The 18,932-nt window shown below is 40.1% G+C and overlaps 1 protein-coding gene across 8 annotated transcripts in view; it reads left to right on the top strand.

The window, feature by feature from the left end:
• The first annotated feature begins 10,431 nt into the window (after nt 1–10,431).
• TRAF3 (TNF receptor associated factor 3) overlaps nt 10,432–18,932 on the top strand; it is an 80,329-nt gene continuing 71,828 nt past the window's right edge. For 4 of the 8 annotated variants that reach the window (XM_088149806.1, XM_088149805.1, XM_088149801.1 and 1 more), the window contains exon 1: nt 10,432–12,050. The gene's annotated coding sequence lies outside the window, so the exon portion shown is untranslated. The remainder of the gene's footprint in view (nt 12,051–18,932) is intronic. The other 4 variants (XM_025168160.2, XM_088149803.1, XM_025168161.2 and 1 more) reach the window with 2 other exon arrangements.

Below are 18,932 nucleotides of genomic sequence, written 5' to 3'. Positions count from 1 at the left end.
AAGTAAGCAATTAGATGATATGCTTACTTTCTGAATGGCTACTCTAGCCAAGACAATCTACTACTGGTGTGTATGTGCATACAAACATGCATTCAGACATACTGCATGTAAGTCAGTTATTCTAAACAGTTGCCCTTTTCCTTTCTTCCTCTTTACCAGCGTGGGTCTTTTTTATTTCTACAACAGAAATTATTTTTCTTCCATGCAAACTTCATTGATTAGTGCTATAGTGCAAGCAAAGAGAAAATCAAATTTAGCTGCTGAGCTTCAGATGAATCAAGAACAAGAGCCAGTCTCTAGGCTGCAGGAAGTCATCTCCCACCTCCAAGTTTTCGAGCTACCCAATTTCACTTGTGGGATACATTCCTTCCTGGCCATAAATTGAGTTGACCAGGCAGAATCTGCATATAACCAAAACTTGCTTATTTGGTAATTTCAAAAGAAAATTTTAACCAGGCAAAATTTCCTGAGGGGAATGCCTCTTACCACAGAAAAGTAGAACTAGTGCCTCTTTTGCATGTTGCATAGAAGACTGGGTAGTTTTTAGATATAAAAATTGGGCCCATTTAAATAGAAGTTATCTTCCGAAACACCCTCCACCTTTCTTCCCTTGGTGTGAAAATACTGCACAAGCTTATATTAAGAACATTGCCAGGTAGCTATATATAAGTCTGTAAATAAATAGTTAAGTAATCCCCACCACTATAGTGTAGAGACAAGGCTCAATAAGTAGCACCAAAGACTGCAGAAGTTGTCACTAATGAAGGTGGCAGGGAATCATGTGATAATAGATTTGTTAGTCTTTGGGGTACCAGAAGACTCTCTGCTGCATTTGCTGAAAAATACTAATATGATTACTGCTCTAGAAACAGTAACAAAATGTATATATTAATAGTACAAATATATCTTTGAGAACAATGAGGATATACAAGAAACATCTAAATCAGGCCTGCACAATTTGTGAGTAGGAACTGATGAATGAGTTTTTTGCAGTCCATATCAGTTCAGCTGTATTCTAGTACAGCTTTGTTCTATCCTGTTTATCAGTCAGCAATTAAGAAAAAAATAAAAAATAAAACACAGAGCTGACATTTATTTATACACATACAATTTGGCCATTTAGGCACAATATTTTGGCTAATTTTGTTTGTTTGTCTTGCACCTGCACTATTGTACAAGATCATGCAATAATAACCCTCAGCTGGAAAGACTTCTGACTCTGCTAGATTCTTAGCCAACCATGCTGGATTGGAATCCTAGGATTTGTGGTCCTTTGAAAGGGTACTGAGTTGTTAGAGATAGTTGCCCATGATTATTGTTGTTGTTTAGTCGTTAAGTCGTGTCCGACTCTTTGTGACCCCATGAACCATATTGCGCCAGGCCTTCCTGTCCTTCACTGCCTCCCTGAGTTTGCTCAGTTTCATGCTCATTGTTTCAGTGATGCTATCTAACCATCTCATCCTCTGCCGTCCTCTTCTCCTTTTGCCTTCAATCTTTCCCAGCATCAGGGTCTTCTCCAAAGAGATCTCTCTTTGCATTAGGTGACCAAAGTATCTGAGCTTGAGCTTCATTATCGATCCTTCCAATGAGCAATCAGGGTTGATTTCCTTTAAGATTGACTGGTTTGACCTCCTAGCAGTCCAGGGGACTCTCAAGAGTCTTCTCCAGCACCACAGTTCAAAGGCATCAATTCTTCGGCGCTCAGCCTTCTTGATGGTCCAGCTCTCACAGCCATACATTACTACTGGAAAAACCATAGCTTTGACTATGCGGATCTTTGTCGGCAAGGTGACGTCTCTGCTTTTTAATATGCTATCTAGGCTTGCCATAGCTTTCCTCCCAAGGAGCAAGCGTCTTTTAATTTCATGGCTGCAGTCTCCGTCTGCGGTGATCTTGGAGCCCAAATAAATGAAGTCTGTTACTGCTTCCATTTCTACCCCTTCTATTTGCCAGGAATTGATGGGTCCAGATGCCATGATCTTAGTTTTTTTAATGTTGAGTTTCAAGCCAGCTTTTGCACTCTCCTCTTTCACCCTCATCAAGAGGCTCTTTAGTTCTTCTTCACTTTCTGCCATTAGGGTGGTATCGTCCGCATATCTGAGGTTGTTGATGATTCTCCCTGCAATCTTAATTCCGCCTTGTGATTCTTCCAGCCTGGCATTTCTCATGATGTACTCTGCATATAGGTTAAATAAGCAGGGTGACAGTATACAGCCTTGTCGTACACCTTTCCCTATTTTGAACCAATCGGTTGTTCCATGACCAGTTCTAACTGTTGCTTCTTGGCCCGCATACAGATTTCTCAGGAGACAGGTAAGGTGGTCTGGTACTCCCATCTCTTTAAGAATTTGCCACAGTTTGTTGTGATCCACACAAACAAAGGCTCTTGCATAGTCAATGAAGCAGAAGTAGATATTTTTCTGGAACTCTCATGCTTTCTCCATGATCCAGCGAATGTTGGCGATTTGATCTCTAGTTCCTCTGCCTCTTTGAAACCCAGCTTGTACATCCGGTAGTTCTAGGTTCATGTATTGCTGAAGCCTAGCTTGTAGGATTTTATACCCCTATCTTTATTCCTTGACAGCCTGAGCTGCTCCCTCCCTTCTGTCTGTCCTTTATTACAAGGGTTGCAATCTATTTATTTGTTTGTTTGTTTGTTTCTTTATCAAATTTATATGGCCACCCATCCCCCACGAAGTGACTCTGGGCAGCATACAATGAAATCAATTAAAACATTCTACAAAACTGATTAAAAACAATTAAAAACAATATACATAGATAAAACAAGACCATGAGAGGGAAGATATTACATATAAAATGCAGCCAACACACAGGTTCCCTATTACCAGAGGATCCCCAGGCTTGCTGAAAAAAACATGTTTTGAGGGCCTTCTGGAAGGTCACAAGAGTTGTGGCTAATCTCACCTCAGGAAGGATGATTTTCCAGAGGGCAGGTACCATAGCAGAAAAGGTTCACCTCCTAGGTCCCATCAGATGGAACTCCTTAGCAGATGGGACCCACAACGTGTCTCTCCTGCCAGACTTGATGGGACAGGTGTATGTAATCAGGAAGAGGCAGTCCCTCAGATAACCTGGCCCCATGCCATGTAGGACTTTAAAGGTCAAAAACAGCACCTTGAGTTGGACCTGGAAGCAAATTAGTAACCAATGCAGCTCACAGAGCAGAACTGTAATGTGTGTCCTTCTAGGGGCACACATAACTGCCTGTGCTGCTGTATTTTGGACCAGCTGAAGACTCCGGATACTCTTCAAGGGGAGCCTCATGTAGAGTACATTACAATAGTCCATGTGAGAGGTGGCCAGGGCATGGGTAACTGTGAGCAGAGCCTCACAATCCAGGAACAGGGGCAACTGACACACAACATGAAGTTGTGCAAAGGCCCTCCTGGCCACAACTGCCACCTGCTCCTCGAACAGAAGTCATGACTCCAGAAGGACCCCCAGATTGTGGACTGGGTCTGTATGGGCAGTGCAACCCCATCCAGTACCAAAGATGGTAGAGTCCCATATCAGAAGGCCCTAAAACCCAAAGCCACTCAGTCTTGCCAGGGTTCAGTTGAAGCCTGTTGTTCCCCATCCAGACCCCTGCAGCCTCCAGGCATCAGGACAGGACATCCACAGCATCACTTAACTTGCCAGGGGCAGAGAGATATAATTGAGTATCATCAGCATACTGATGATACCTCACCCCATAGCATTGGATGTTCTCCCCCAGCAGTTTCACACAGAAGTTGAACAGGAGTGGAGAGAGCACTGAATCCTGTGGCACCCCACATAGTAGGGACCAAGGGCAGGATCTCTCACTCCCAATCAACACCAACTAGTATCAGCCTTGTAGGAAGAAAGTGAACCAGCAATGTACAGTGCCACCCACTCCCAATCCTCGAAGCTGATCCACAAGGATACCATGTTCGAGAGGTTAAGGAGAGCCAGGATGGATGCACTACCCCCATCCCGCTGCTGCCAGAGATCATCCAAAAGTGTGACCAATGCCATTTCTGTCCCATATCCAGGCCTGAATCTTGACTGGGCCAAGGGTGGGACCTCTCACTCCCAATCAATACCGACTAGTATTAGCCTTGTAGGAAGGAAGTGAACCAGCGCTATACTGTGCTGCCCATTCCCAATCCCTGCAGCCAATCCAGAAGGATACCATAGTTGATGGTATCGAAAGCCACCAGAGGTCAAGTAGAACCAGGATGGATGGATTTACATTGTTGGTTACATTGTGAATTGTGATTGTTGCGCTGCCACCTTAGCTTAAGATCTTTGACTTTGTGTCTGCTTAAGTGTGTGATTTGAGGCAAGTCTGCAAGGAATATCTCCTCGTTTTTCCTCTTAGCTAGAAAAATGATTTAACCCAGCATACTAATTCATATTTCCCTGGGCATTCTCTGAACTTTCTTTCTTTTTATTTAAAATCAGTTTAACTGCTGGGGATATCAATATAATGTTTTATTATTCTGTGTAGCAAAATATACCGTAGGTTTGGATGTGAGTTTAGCTTTGAATTCATTGTGCAGTTCCACCTGAAACTGAAGAGGGAGGAACCTTGATATAGACTGTACATATAATTTTTGATATATAAGTTGCTGCAGGCTGAAACCAGATTTTCTCAGATGGAATCAAGCTTTCATTTAGATAATATCTTTGATTATTCTAAGCCAATTTAAAACAATTCAGACCTAGTAATATTTCAGGGCAGTCTTCAGTAAATCTGGGACCCTCCAGGGGAATGGGGATTAAATTCCCAGAATAATTACAACTTTCAGAATTCTGAACCAGCCTCCATGATCTGATTTCTTTCAAATGTGCATACCTTTAGTTTCTATCATACACTAGGCAGCACAGATTATGGAAGAGTGTGGTTGGGATTATGGCAGTAATTTTTCTAATTGATGGACGCTATTGCATGAGATTGTACACATACCCACACACGCACAACACAAAGAAGAATGAAAAATTATCCACAACCCTGCAAGACATTGCACATGTGCACTAAAACCTCATAAAAGTTCAGGGTCCTTTTCTTAAATGTTGTGAAATCTTACGTGAGAATGCTGAAATCTCATGGAATTACAAGTACTACAAGTACATGGTACTAAATTACATTTAGTTTAATAATTGTTGTTTAATTTGAGGGTTCCATGAACATTATGTCATCTAAATGTGCCACATTGCTCACCTCTTGATTATAGAACTCTAACACCTTAGGAACGCAGCATATTGTAGAAAAAAGTTATCTAACTATACTCAACTATCACTTCCTTTAGCTACAACTCAGCCTCCCTGCATTTAATTCATACCTCTTTCCTAACCTCAGTAACTATGAAGTCCCATCTTGATCATGCTGTAATTATCTCTTCAAGGGCTTGAATCATAGACTCTTAGTTTTAGGACCTTGTTTTTCCTAATTTTTAACTAGCATGACTACCAGTTCTTCAGTTGTCTCAATCTTTTGCCTTGTCTGCACAATTTACTCATTTTCTTGCCTGTAGACTTTCTCTTCTTTCAGTTTTCCTAAGTTTAGGAACTTTTGCCCACCCTCAGTGCCCCTAAGGTTTTAATCCCAAGCAATCTGACAACTTCTTCCCACACAGAAGCTGAATTGCAAAACTGATTTAGTGACTAAGCATTCCATTTTACAATACCAGTTCAACCAAATGCAAGGGAATTCCTGGAAGTTTGGCATTCAGACAAGGCAGCCATCAACAGGCACATAGAGATAAACAACATTTATACACTATTCAAAAGGAACAAGAAAAAGGAAACAAGAAGACCAGAACATCTCCTCACCAACAACCAACGTCTAGATAAACAGGGATTAACACTAGACAAACAATCAAGCAGTAAACAACAGCCTAATCTAGGAACTACCAAGGAAAAAACAACTCCCTCACCAACACTGACAGGGCAAGCTACTGCATATAAAAAGAGAGCAAACCTCACTCCCTTCTAGCACCAAAGATGTTACCTAGCTGGGTAACAAAATCGCTGCAAGAAAACAACCAAGCTCAGAGAACCCCAAGGACTCCTCAATACTATCTAATCTTTCTCTTCAATAGATTATCTATATAAGATAAGCAATTTCAACTGACAATATCCATGTTACTTTTACCTATCTAGAACCTGCTTGTGTCTGATGACTCTTTCCAGTGAGATAATCAATAAGCTTAGTAAACAAGGTTTGGAGTAACATTTTAGAACAAATATTAGTATAGTATACTGTAGTATTATTGTGTAATATTATTAGTATAGTTTAGCATTATAGTATTATTAGCATTAGCATAATATTATTGTTTTGTGCATTTCACTCTGCTCAAATAGTCAACAATAGTCATTTGTATTTGTTTCTAGCTTCCTGCTGATCTATTCTGCCCTTTAGCTGAGCCAAGTTTGGATTTATGCTCAGTTCTGTTACATTTGTCTCAAATAATTTTAAAATCAACCAGCAAACCATTTTTCCCTCTAGGAAATTATTTTAGCCGCATAAGAAATTGAAATGTATCTTTGTCCTTCCCGCCCCCAGATCACTTCCTTCCTTCAATTTTCATTAAAGGGATGAACTGATTCTACATTCTGTAGTCTTGTCACAACTGTGTTTTACAGCACTTGAACAAATATGGTCTTCAGTATGATCAATATTGTGTATTAAATGATAAGTCAATAAATTGCAGAATCAAATTAATGTTAATGTGTAATATTAATATTACTTAGGATCCTTTTCCTGGTGCATTCTTCAGTCTTGCCTATTGCTATATAAGAATTATAGAAACTTTTTTGAATTACGAAATTTACAATGACAATAGTGAATTTAGGCAAAATGACAAAAGCTGTGGCCGGTTCTTTTTTAGTAGTGAGGACAATGGATAGAATCAGACTGTTTCTTGGCCATTGGATGCCAGTGACAATAAGAGATGACCACTGTAAATGACCACAGAGGCACCAGCTTTACTTTTCACTCATTGTAGGAAACAGTTGGAGAAAGGCAAGTCCTGACTAAGTGGACTTTGCATATCAGAAAAACAGCACCCAGTAGCATCACTTAAACCATATTACAGCTGCTTCATACAGATAGCTTGTCATGCTGAGACAACCGCAAGAAGCAAAATGTAAGCATCTTCTGAATAAAATATTAGGCTTTGGCAGCTCCCCAATGAAATGGGAATTGATAACTGAATACTGATAGTCAGTTTGGTGTAGTGGGTTAAAGGTACCAGGCTAAAAACTGGGAGTTTTTGGTGAGTTCTAGTGCTGCCTTAGACATGAAACCAGCTGGATGACTTTGGGCCAGTCATTCTCTCTTAGCCCTAGAAAAAAGGCCGTGGCAAACCACTTCCAAAAACGTGGTGAAAAAAACTGCATGGACTTGTCCAGGCAGTCACTAGGATTCAAATTTGACTAGAAGGTGCCATAAATGAATGAATGAATGAATGAATGAATGAATGAATGAATGAATGAATGTATGAATGAATGATAAATAAATAAATAAATAAATAAATAAATAAATTTTTAAAAGTTGTTAAGATGGGCGGTGACAAATTAAATAAATAAATAAATAAATAAATAAATAAATAACCCACTGCCGCCGCCACCTCAAAAAACCACACATCCACTACACACTTGAATCCTAAAGCACTTTCAAATCACAGTTTGCAATCATTTTGGGATCAGCTCCAAACATGATTGATTTTGTGCTATCATTTGTTTTCAGATGCTGAATTGTTCTGTTCTGAATCTACTCCAAATTCTTTGAAATCACTGCAAAACTGATATTTTATTTAGAATTGCTGTAATTCTGTAAATTTAATGAGTGGTTCATTTCCTCATTAGCTGGAACCTTTCCTTCACCCTGCTTCTTAGCACTTAGGTTAAAGTAAGTTATGTTAAACTAGACCTCCAAGGTCCCTTCTAGTCCTATGATTCTATGATCCCCTCCCCACATACACGCTAGAACAGTGTTTCTCAACCTTGGCCATTTGAAAATGTGTGGGCTCCAACTCGCAGAATTCCCCAGCCAGCCATGAATTCTTCCAGGATTCTGGGAAGTTGAAGTCCACACATCTTCAAGTGGCCAAGGTTGAGAAACACTGCACTAGAAGTTCAGCATCCTATTCTTGAAGCTTGACTTTTTCTGCATGCATCATTTAAAATTTATCTCTCCTTTTTCCCAGTCCAGTAAAGGTAACCATGGTCACAGCTGTAAGGGAAAGTATCCACTTGAAAAATTGCCAAGAGAATGAGGCTTCTCAGTGCTTTGAGGCCGGTAGAAGTAATAACATTTATTGGTTGGACTTGGAATCACACTGCTTTATGAGGGATTAAGGGGGTGGAAACGCTGGTGGTGTGGAAGTGGCCCTAATTTGCTTGAGAAGTTCATTCTTCCTGACAGGTTTTGCCATGCCTGCCAGTCTCTGTCACGCTCAGTTGCATGATCAACACGGATTGTATTGGATATCCAAAAGCAGTCAGTATCTCAGTTGCACCAGATTATCCAGACGTGGCAAAGATCTGGTAAGAAGAGAGAATCTCTCAGCTAGATAAACTGGGATCCAGTTATTTGATCCTATTTCAATTGGAGGAGGGGGTTGTCTGGGCATTTATTCAAAATGATTTAAATGTTTACTCTGTTTTTTGCAGATGGCTCAGAATAAACAGCTACTTCCATAAAGCAGCTGTAATGTGGGCCTGCTGACTTTCAATCATACCAGTTTAATGCTATTTCTCTGATCTCTAAAATCACTCAAAACATGTGAATGACATTTTCTAAACATTTGTCAGGATTGTACTACTAGGATAACCTCGGGATAAAAATAGTTTTTCTAAAACTTATGAATTAGATTCTGATGGCAAATGGATAATATTTGCTAAGAGGGAATACGAATACATGTATGCTGCCTATTGGTTTTGATAGATTCCATAAATCTTGGACTCAGTGTCTTCTTGCCATCTGAAATTGTGTTTTGCATGCTGTTTATTCTTATTCTTCACATTGTTTTGACCTTTGACTTTGGAGTGAAATTTGCTTTCTTGTACTGGTTGTTTGGCCTAGTAATGACTCTTGATTTCCCTTCATTTTCACTTGTGATATTGCTTCTTTCTCTTCTGTTTTCTCTGCTTCTCCAGTGATTTCACGCAAGGCTAACTGAACACCTCTTTGCATGAGAGGTGGAAAACCCCAAAGGGCCTTCATTCTTGGCTTTCCCGCCCATTCTTTAAACATTGCTACACAGGTGATGGCAGAGACTGCTGCTTGGCTGTGTCCAGAGCAACCTTCTCCAACTTGGCGCCCTCACAGAATTCTAGGCCAGTATGGCCATGCCATCCCAACACATCTGGAAGGCACCATGTTGGAGATTAACAGAGAGCGAGGCTTTGGCTGATATGACTTATTTTATCTTTGTCTTCTGTTTCTCTGTGTATTTCATTTTAGAAATACTGTACCTAATAATTACAAACACCAAATGGGATGAAGTGGCCATCTTGTTTCATGGTTTTATTCCAATGGTATAGTTGGTGTTTTTTTTTTAATGTTGTGAGCTGCCCAGCCTATACCTACAAAGGTCAGAGTTGTGCAAGCCATGATTGATATTCCACAGCCTGGAAGTGAAAGTTGGACTTCAAAGAAGGATAGGAAGAGTATTGGTGCTTTTGAACTTTGATGTTGGAGCACGCCTTTTCATATGTCTTTTTTAAAAACATTAAATGTTTGTGGAAACTCATAACTTGCACTGTTTTTAATGAATTATGATGTTTTAAAATTCTGCTGGGTCGTGTACATTTCAGCCCCAATGAAATGGAGGGGGTGCTGATCTTCTATATAAATGTTTTACTTACCTTTACAAAAAAATTATTAATGCTGTCATGCCCTAATGTGAAAATAATAAAGGACCTTAGTACAAATGAAAAGAGTGTCATGTGAAAGTATGATTCAAGCAAATGCATGCTCGGAAATGCTCTTTCCCTCCCCACCAGCTGTGGAGAATCAAGTTTTAATTCCCTATGAACTTCATAATGGAAGTCAGTGACTGGACAGATACACGATTCAGAAGTGGAAGGACAGAGCAGCGCTCAGCCCATGCTCAGAGGGGCTTTATTATCATTTCACAACACAAGCGCTACAATTCCAGCGGGACTCCTGATCTAAACGAAACCCAATTACGGACGAGTGAAAGAGCGCCATCTATGTCACCTCTTCCTCGGAACTACAGCTCGGGTTTCATTATTCCTTTTCCTCCTGAATGAAATGTGTGCGGAAATAGCGCCCCCCCTTTTCCTTTTTTCCCCCGTTTTGCCTGGCAGGACAGCCAACCAGCCCACGGCTAGCGAACGAGCGGGGCGGGGACCCAGCTCCGCGGAGGCCCGTCCCCCTTTCACCCGCCTCGCCTGCGCCGAGGAGCCAGTCTGGAGACGCGCCTGGTGCTGTGCTGGTTGGAGAAAGAGCCTGGCGGCGCGCGAGCGAGCAAGCGAGGGAGCGCGAGCGAGGAGGGAACGCGACGCGGCGGGGATTTCCAGACTGGGCTCGAGGGCGGGAGAGGAAGTGCGGGGCGGGGGGAGAGAGAACCAGCCGGGGCAGCGCACCAGGGACTTTCCAGCCGGGGCAAGGCAGCTACGTTTGGCCCAACTGCTGCAAGAAGAGCAGCGGTCGGCAGTGCTGGCGGCCGCGGCTCTTTCCCCCCCTTCTTTTCCTCAGGCGCGGAGTAAGGAGGGGAAGAGCGGAGAAGGTGGCCGGCTGTTGCTCTCCTCCAGGCAGAGGCGGAATCCGGAGCTGGTGGGGAGGGAGCGTTTCCCAAAGCCGAGGCGGAGCGGTGGGTCTCAGCCGTTTCTGTTGCCTTGCTAGTCAGGGGCGGGAGCTGGCTGGAAGCGAAGTCGTCGTGTGCGTGAAGAAGGGAGGACGCGGCGGCCGGAGATCCCTTTCAGAGAGCCCACGGAGGCAGCCGCCGGACCGTGGACCTGCTGGGGAGGGGGCAGGGAGCGGGACCAGTAGCGGTCGAGAAGGTCCCCGCTGCTAGTCGGAGGGAAGGCGAGGCAGGTCCGCCGCCTCAGGCAAGCGCGTGTATCGAGAGCCGAGAACGCCTAGTGGGGGCTTGCCTAGAATTGGGTAGGGGCTGCATCTCCCGCTCCCCGGAGCTGTTGCTTCTCTCTTGCCTCTCTTTCCACTTAAGGCAGCCGCCCGGAAAGAAGGCTGCTGCTTGGGGACTATGCGGGGAGTCTGTCGGTGCTGCTGCCCGGAGGCATTCGCATTCAGCCTCCATGCTCTTCAAACTGCCTCTCCGAGATAGATTCGTTCTGCTGCTGCTGCCGCCGCTGCCAAGAATCACCACTGGCTGCTTTGCTCACACATTCATCACCCTTCAAGCTGTGGCTGCTATTGTTGCTCCTCTCCCTCCTCCTGCTCCTCCTCCCTCCACTATCGCTTTTGGAAGAAGAGAGGTGGTGTGGTTTTGTTTTTTGTTTTTTTAGCCTTTGCGAGGCCGAAACATCTTTTAAATGTTTCAAGATCGGATCAGCAGAATGTGATGTCTGATAGCTGCGGGCGGTGAAGAAAGCATGCCGTTTTTCTTCGGCCGTTGCTGCGCTGTTAAGGTGTCTGCCTGCATGCATTTGATGTGTGTGTCTGAATGCAGAAAGCTCTCTTAATTTCTGGCTCCCTCCATATGCAGTCGAGGTGGGCGGATCGAAGGCTTTCAAAGGGGAAGCGTCTGCCTTGAAAAACCGGGGGTGGGGGGAGTGCTGCTTTTAATTCACTTGTGGCAAACTCTCATTGTACCAACTTTGTGTCTTCCCGAACACTTGCTTTGCTTGATTACTTTGCAGTCGCTGAAGGATGCTCAGGGAGCTGCATTTTGAGTTTCCATCAGTAATAGTGCAGGATAAGGACTGTTGCGGGTGCAACTGAAGAGGGAGGACACATAAGAAATGTGGGATGAATGAAATGCAATGGAGGTTTATTCTTTTTTTTTTTTTTTTATAGGGATAGCTTTATAGCAAGTGCAGAAGAAGGAGCAGTTAAAGGATACAACATGAAGGTATTACGGCCTTGGGTTACAAATTGTTTTGCTGTTGTCACCACAGTAGTGCTTTAAATATGCCTCTATTTTAACAAATAGAGAAGCTTGAATTACATATGATTACGTCATTTTATAGTGCCATGAAGAATTTGTTTAAAAGTTTATCCTGAGTCATTCCTCTGCAGATTAACCTTACTGATACTTAAAGCTGATTGTAATGTTTTTTATATGCATGTCTATTTTAAATGAGGGAAGTTGGCAGCAGATCAGTTTGTAAAATGTATATTTATTTAGAAAAAGATACAGTTAAATTAAGAAAATCATAGTTGCATTTGTCAGTCTAGTCATGTCTCCATAGTGTTTTACTAAGATACTGCTGAAATATGATTCAGATGTTATTGTCAACAGCATGGATTTCTGTCCTTTCGTTCATCTAAATGTATTTTAAAAGGCTTTGTTCTGTATTATGTGGTGCTAGAAAATTAAATGGATATGGATTGTAGGATATTGTGGGTTTCTATGTGGTGAAAATGGGAGGAAGAGCCATCAATCTAGTAAGGACTGAATCTTCTGCATTTTGATCAGAGATGGTACAAAGACAGGGTATGTGTTATAGTTTTTATGGGTAAATATAATACTTTAGAGCTCAATTCTTGCAATTATTGACCTCGATGACTAAACATGTCTCTGAGATTAGGACTGCACCAGTAGTACTGTATGCTTCAGGCATGTCTGTGGAGTGAAGCAGAGTCTGTTTCAGCATATGCTATTGAATGCTATAATGTGAATGACTTTGACTTTTTATTGATCTCTGTACAGGCTGTTTAGAAAAATGCATTATGAGGATAGTTACTGGCTGTGTGTAGTAGCTAAACTGTAACAAATTTTGACATTTTTTCCCCATAGACTATCTTGTTTTTCTTTTCTAATCTTCCCATTCTCATTTGCTGAAGGCTAATGGTTGGTGTTAAAACTGCATGTATTTGGCTACCTAAAATAATAGAAGATAGATTTATGAAATCATATTCAGGTTTAAACATTTTAGCGCTTACAGCAAAGATGTTCCATGTACGAAACAATATGTAGTGAGATTGTATCGTCATTTTGGGAAGCTCCTTGTATTAGCTAGGAATGGAAACATGTCAGGTTAAGCAAATAAAATTGTATCTGCATGTGTCCTTAAAAGTAAGTTGTGCTGATGTTATATACATATAATACTTGTGTGCAATTATAAGGAGCTAATCCCAAGTCAATGAAGGTGTTAAGAAAACTGAAAACCATGCTTTTTCTAGAATCTATAGGTCAGAAAAGAATATGTGTGACAGTTTGGCGCTGAGATTTAGCAGTGAAGAGCAGACAATTTTGACATTCTAAAGAAAACATTAGACTAACTTATTGTACATGTACATTATTTTTGTCTGCAGTGGACATGTGCAGCATGCCATGGAGCTAAAATCAGGAATTATGACATTTTTTGAAATGTAACGTGTATACTTAAGAACAGGACCAACCTGCTGGATCAGACCAAAGTCCTCCCTAATGTGGCATCCTGTTTCCTGTAGTAGTCAAGCAGTTGTTACTGGGAAGCCTGCAAGTAGGATGTAAGGATCATAGCCCCGATTGCTGCTTCAGGATCACGCTGCTTTTGATATTAGAGATAATATATAGTTATCACAACTGCTGTCCATTGATGGCTATGTTCTGCCTGTGGTCATTAATAAAGAATAGCTTCAATGAATTTCCAACATTTCAGAGGGTTGAGAGAATGAGGTTTCCATGCTGATGAGAAATCTTAATTCCTGGATGCATGTCAATTCTGCACAAAGACCTCTGCTTTCAAATCACTTATACTACTATGTTTCAGGATGGAAAGAAACTACATATTAAAGTTTGGAGGTGATGGGATGAAATAATTGAAGTGTGCACATGATACTGGATAGCACAATATGCTCTTCAGTTGCTTTTCTTTTTTTCTTTATATTTTATTGTAGACTTGGATTCCATCTATTTATAAAATCAGTGTAAGCCTACATAAGAAATAAAGAAAATAATTTGTTAACAGCTCATTTTGCAACTGTCTTCTGAAATTTTTGATACAGTCTTTTCTTCTTAAAATGACCCAGTGGGACAATAGGACAAGGTAGCCATCTGGTACTCTTTTGACAAGTTTGTTCAGTTTTTTAGAAAACGAAAAGTGAGATTATATTCTGAATTTTCATTTCAGATGGACGGCTCGAAAAGCTATATGTAGGATAAAAGCAAGACGGCACTTGTCCTCCAGTGGCCATTGAGATCTGGGTTTACCATTTGCATACCCGTATATAAAATACGATGCATGCAGTTCTGTTTTGTGCAGTCATGAGGAATTTTACAAACATCACATTGTTGACATTCAGTAGACACAAAAATATGACTGTACTTCCCAACTTTGCAGTTAAATGCATTTAGACAGCCCAGAACAACTTACAGCAGAGCTCATTACAGCAGAGCCTACAGCAGAGCGGAGGCTACACGTCTTGGTGTTTGCATTTGCTGCCATCTTTCATAGCATGGTATAATAGGACTTGGGAGCTGCAAAAAATAAACAGAGGGGCCTACCTGAATGTATAGTTGGTTCATAACCTTTTTTCTGCAACCAGGTTTTTAAACATTTCAGTTAATACAAAACTGACAAAAAAGTCCTTAAGAAAAAAAAAATGAAATTCTTCAAAATTCTTAGTATATTCTAATTCTGCCCCCAATAAATATATATCAGCATTTATGAATTATTGTCTCTATATACGTAGGTACCTGCTTAAACACTGACTTCTTAGTGAATAAAGTTAGATAAACCTGCTCTTGCTTGTTAAGCATTTTATGTTTGAAAAGGCAAAGTTAATTGCATAGAAATCTGGAGCTTTTCTTGTTTGTTTATTTTATTTATTTATTTATATATTAAATTTATATGCTGCCCATCTCCCCTAGATGGTTGCTACCCTTAATCTCTTCAGTGTGCAGAACAGTTGCTAGATCTTCCTACTGCAAGTTTATTCAAAATATTTTTGAATTTGATAGTAAAGCACTGAAATAATCTGATCATTCTGCAAATGAATATAAATACATTGCCACAGCAAATGTTAGGGATATGGTTCAATAGGAAAAGTACTGAACACACGATCTCTTTCAATGTGTAATATTATATACCAGCAGAAACATTTGTTATCACTGTAGATCTAGTTAACATTTTTGAAAATGAGCAGATGGATTTTTTCATTTGAACTAGTTTTAATTGTCTGTGGCCCAGAGATTTAAGATGTGAATCAATAACTTTTAGAAGAAATTGTATAACGTGGTAAACATTTACTGAAGCAAAAATAATAGTCACCCTGATCTTTTCCCTCATCTTCCTATCTTTCTCTAGCTACCAGCACCAGCCCAAATAAAATGCCTTATGGTATTTAAACATTCCATACGTTGTAGGGTCTTCAAAAGAGAAGTATTTCTCAATTCTGGAGTAGCTTATGTGAACATACCAATGTTTCCTTGAATTTAGTTAGGGCAGCAGTCTAAGAATGTTACCTGTTAATCTACAAATTCTAGTAGATAATAAAGGAAAATGCTCATGTTTGATTTGTGGAAAATGGGACCATATGCTATATATGCATCTTAGGTGTGAGTCGCTGAGTACAATCTAAGCTACTGGATACAACATTTTCAGACTTAGATATATTTAAACCCTACCTATGGTAGAAACTATATAACTTCTAGATGTATGGTTCTCGGGCAAATATCCTCCCTTGCAGGCCACAGGTGGAGATGGTAATCCAGAAGAATCAGTACGGGCAGAACCATTGCAATATGACCAATAGCAATGTTGCCAAACAGATCTTTACAAAAGCTAAATAAAAAGGAGGTGAAAAAGCATGTTATCTTCTCACTTTAGAACTGACATAAAAGCGCACCAGGTATTTCTCTGTGTGAAAATGGAATCTGGGTCCAAGTGCCCTGCAGTACTAGTACTCTGAGAAATCTGACAGAAACAATGGGCAATGGTAGAATAGAATATACAATCATCAGCCTCTTAAGATTGCATAGACTTTGTTTTAGGTGAGCCATCCCTGCAGTAGAAAATAGGGAAATGCATTTGGGTGTTTTCTGCATACTGATGGCTCATTTATATAAACAATATTTGTATCTTCCTCCCAAGCAAATGTGTACCCACCCACAACTTTTCCAAAAGTCTTTGCAAAGCATTAATCTTTAAGTTATTTCCTGAGTCCATAAACAATTAAGCTGGATGGCTCTTTCTTATGAAGGAAGAGCCTAAGCCCCACTACTGAAAAGGCTCTTGTTTTACTGATAATTACTTTTATAGTTATGCTACTCTTTCTCCATTTACTTGCCTGACTCATTCAGTGCCTTTTCATACATTTCAAACTGCAAAGGAAGGAGAAGGTGAAAATCTGCAGAATCTATGCATTCACAGGAATATCTTCAAAAGATGGCTATTGCTATCCATAGATTATTGTTTCAAATTAAAAGAAGCAGATCTGATTTGGTAGTCTTAATAGATGCTTGCAGCTACAGTATCAGCACTCAGTAGATTGGAATTGTAGCATAAATGAGCTATCATACAGCTTTCAAAGAGAACATACCTTGCTGTGAAATCAGAATTTAAAATTGAGATTCACGTGGCAGCCAGGAGAAAATTCCAAGCATGGAGTATCAGTGTGTTTTTTGGGGGGGGGGTGCCTTCGAGTCAGTGTTGACTCCTGGCAACTGCCTAGACTAGTCCCTGCAGTTTTCTTGGCAAGATTTCAGAAGTGGTTTGCCATTGCCTCCTTCCTAGGGCTGAGAGAGTGACTGGTCAAAGGTCCCCCAGCTGGCTTTGTGCCTAAGGCAGGACTAGAACTCACAGTCTCCCAATTTCTAGCCTGTTACCTTAACCACTACACCAAACTGGCTCTTAGTGATTTAGCACTATCTCTACTTGTAGAACCCAGATAAACAGGAGAATAAATAACATACTTTTTTGAATTACCAATGGCTTTCATTAATGATTTACTTTTTCAATTTTGTCTATTGCTCTTCCTCCTAAAATTCAGTACAGCAACTTTTGGGGAAAGCAGTAAGAATTTGCAACAGTCCTATTGCTTCATATATGAGTAGGCTTTCAAATTCTTTCCAATGTAAAGCTCAATTCATTGTGCCATGCTAGCTTCCCTTCCTACCTCTAGTATACAGAATCAATCACCATTAACTTTGAGCTTTAATCACATATTTAACTTTGGTTGGTTTCACCCAGCTTGCAAGGCTAAAATGTGGTTGGCTAATTTGTGGCTAATTTTGCAAATCCAGGCAGTTGGGTTAGTAAACTGTGGTTCAGTTAACTGGTTATATTGTGCATATATTGATGACTATTAGAGCTCTTGGACATGGAACTCTTCAATGACCTGCTGTTATGTAGGCTGCACCGGTGTGTCAGCTGTCTCACATCAGAACTGATAAAAAAGAAAGGTGCATTTCTTCCTATGGTTAGTAAAAAAAGAAACCTAATTGTACTAATTTGAAAGCAATTTGTTAATAAATATGGATCTTCCAGAATTTAGTTATCTATTTAAACAATTTATATGGCCACCTATCTCACTATTGTGACTTTGGGCAGCAAGCAAGAAATTAAAGCCAGAAAACAGAAGAATGCAAATAATTCAAAAGAAATGTCAACTACAAACAATATATTGTATCATGTGACAGATATTAAAAAAACCCCACCATTTTACAATCAGTAAAAAACCCAACAACCATAAACAAATCAACCAGCAGGACTCACTTAACATCCTGACCCAAATGCCTGAGGGAGCATAGCTTTTGGTGAAGCTATTAATGCATTAAATATGATATGTCCCAAATTATGGAAATTACGAAAGCTTAAAAATGATTATTCTAACACTTCTCTTGCACATGAATTGCTATGCCATCTTACATATAAGAGGCCTTTCCTACAAGATGTTCATAAAGAGATCTTAATTGTAATAAGTAACAATATCAACAACAAATTTAAACATCTGGTTAATATATATCTTTAAGTCTGCCATTAACAATGATGGCCTGCATATGGAGAAGAGTACACATAATTAAAAACTGAGTTTGTCACTATTGTCAGGTGATCAGCGCAGGATGCATTTGTTTGGTTCCTAAGTACAGCACTTGGCCACAAACATAGTGTTGAAGCAAGTGAATTGGGTCCTAGTTAGCTACTGGACCTGAAGTAGCATGAGATCAGGTATCTAGCAGATTGCCTTTCATTACAGATCTGTGGACTTGCTAAAATTGTCAAAGAATTTATGTTGGCATAAATTGTGGATCATCATCCTACAGTCACTCAGAATGGCCTTTCTTGGTCATAGTATCTGCTCTTCGGAATGCCTCCCACTTGATAAGCAAGGGGCAACTATTAGTGCATTTAGAAATCTTCCTTGTGAATGGTAGAGGTGGATTTTAATTTTTTTTCTCCCATTCATTTTTAATGTATATCTTATGTGGAGTGTTTTAACATACAGTTTTATTATCATTCTTAAAAGTGATTGTAAACCGCTTTGAAATATGGTATAGGTGGCAATATATAAGTGGTTTTAATGAATGTCATGTTAAACTCAATAGTATTGTTATTGAATTGGATATTCTTCTCTCATTTGAACTATCCAATACATTCTTGCTTTCAAAAAAGTGCAAATATAGATTTGTATAACATCTCTAAGGTCAATTGCATCTTGTTCCTTGTTGAAATGCAGTAGAACTATGTGGATTAATCTTTCTGTTACTATGTTTTCCATAAATAAAATATTTTTCTTGCAGATATAAATCACATTCAATTAGTGATCTTCAAGACATGTTGAATATGAACTGTTTGGATGTTGACTT

Source organism: Python bivittatus, unplaced genomic scaffold (genome assembly GCF_059951505.1).
Source record: "Python bivittatus isolate LINGU-HERP-01145 unplaced genomic scaffold, Pbiv_v1 ctg000580_np1212, whole genome shotgun sequence".
Classification (NCBI taxonomy): Eukaryota; Metazoa; Chordata; class Lepidosauria; order Squamata; family Pythonidae; genus Python; species Python bivittatus.
This window is presented reverse-complemented; position numbering and strand designations above follow the sequence as displayed.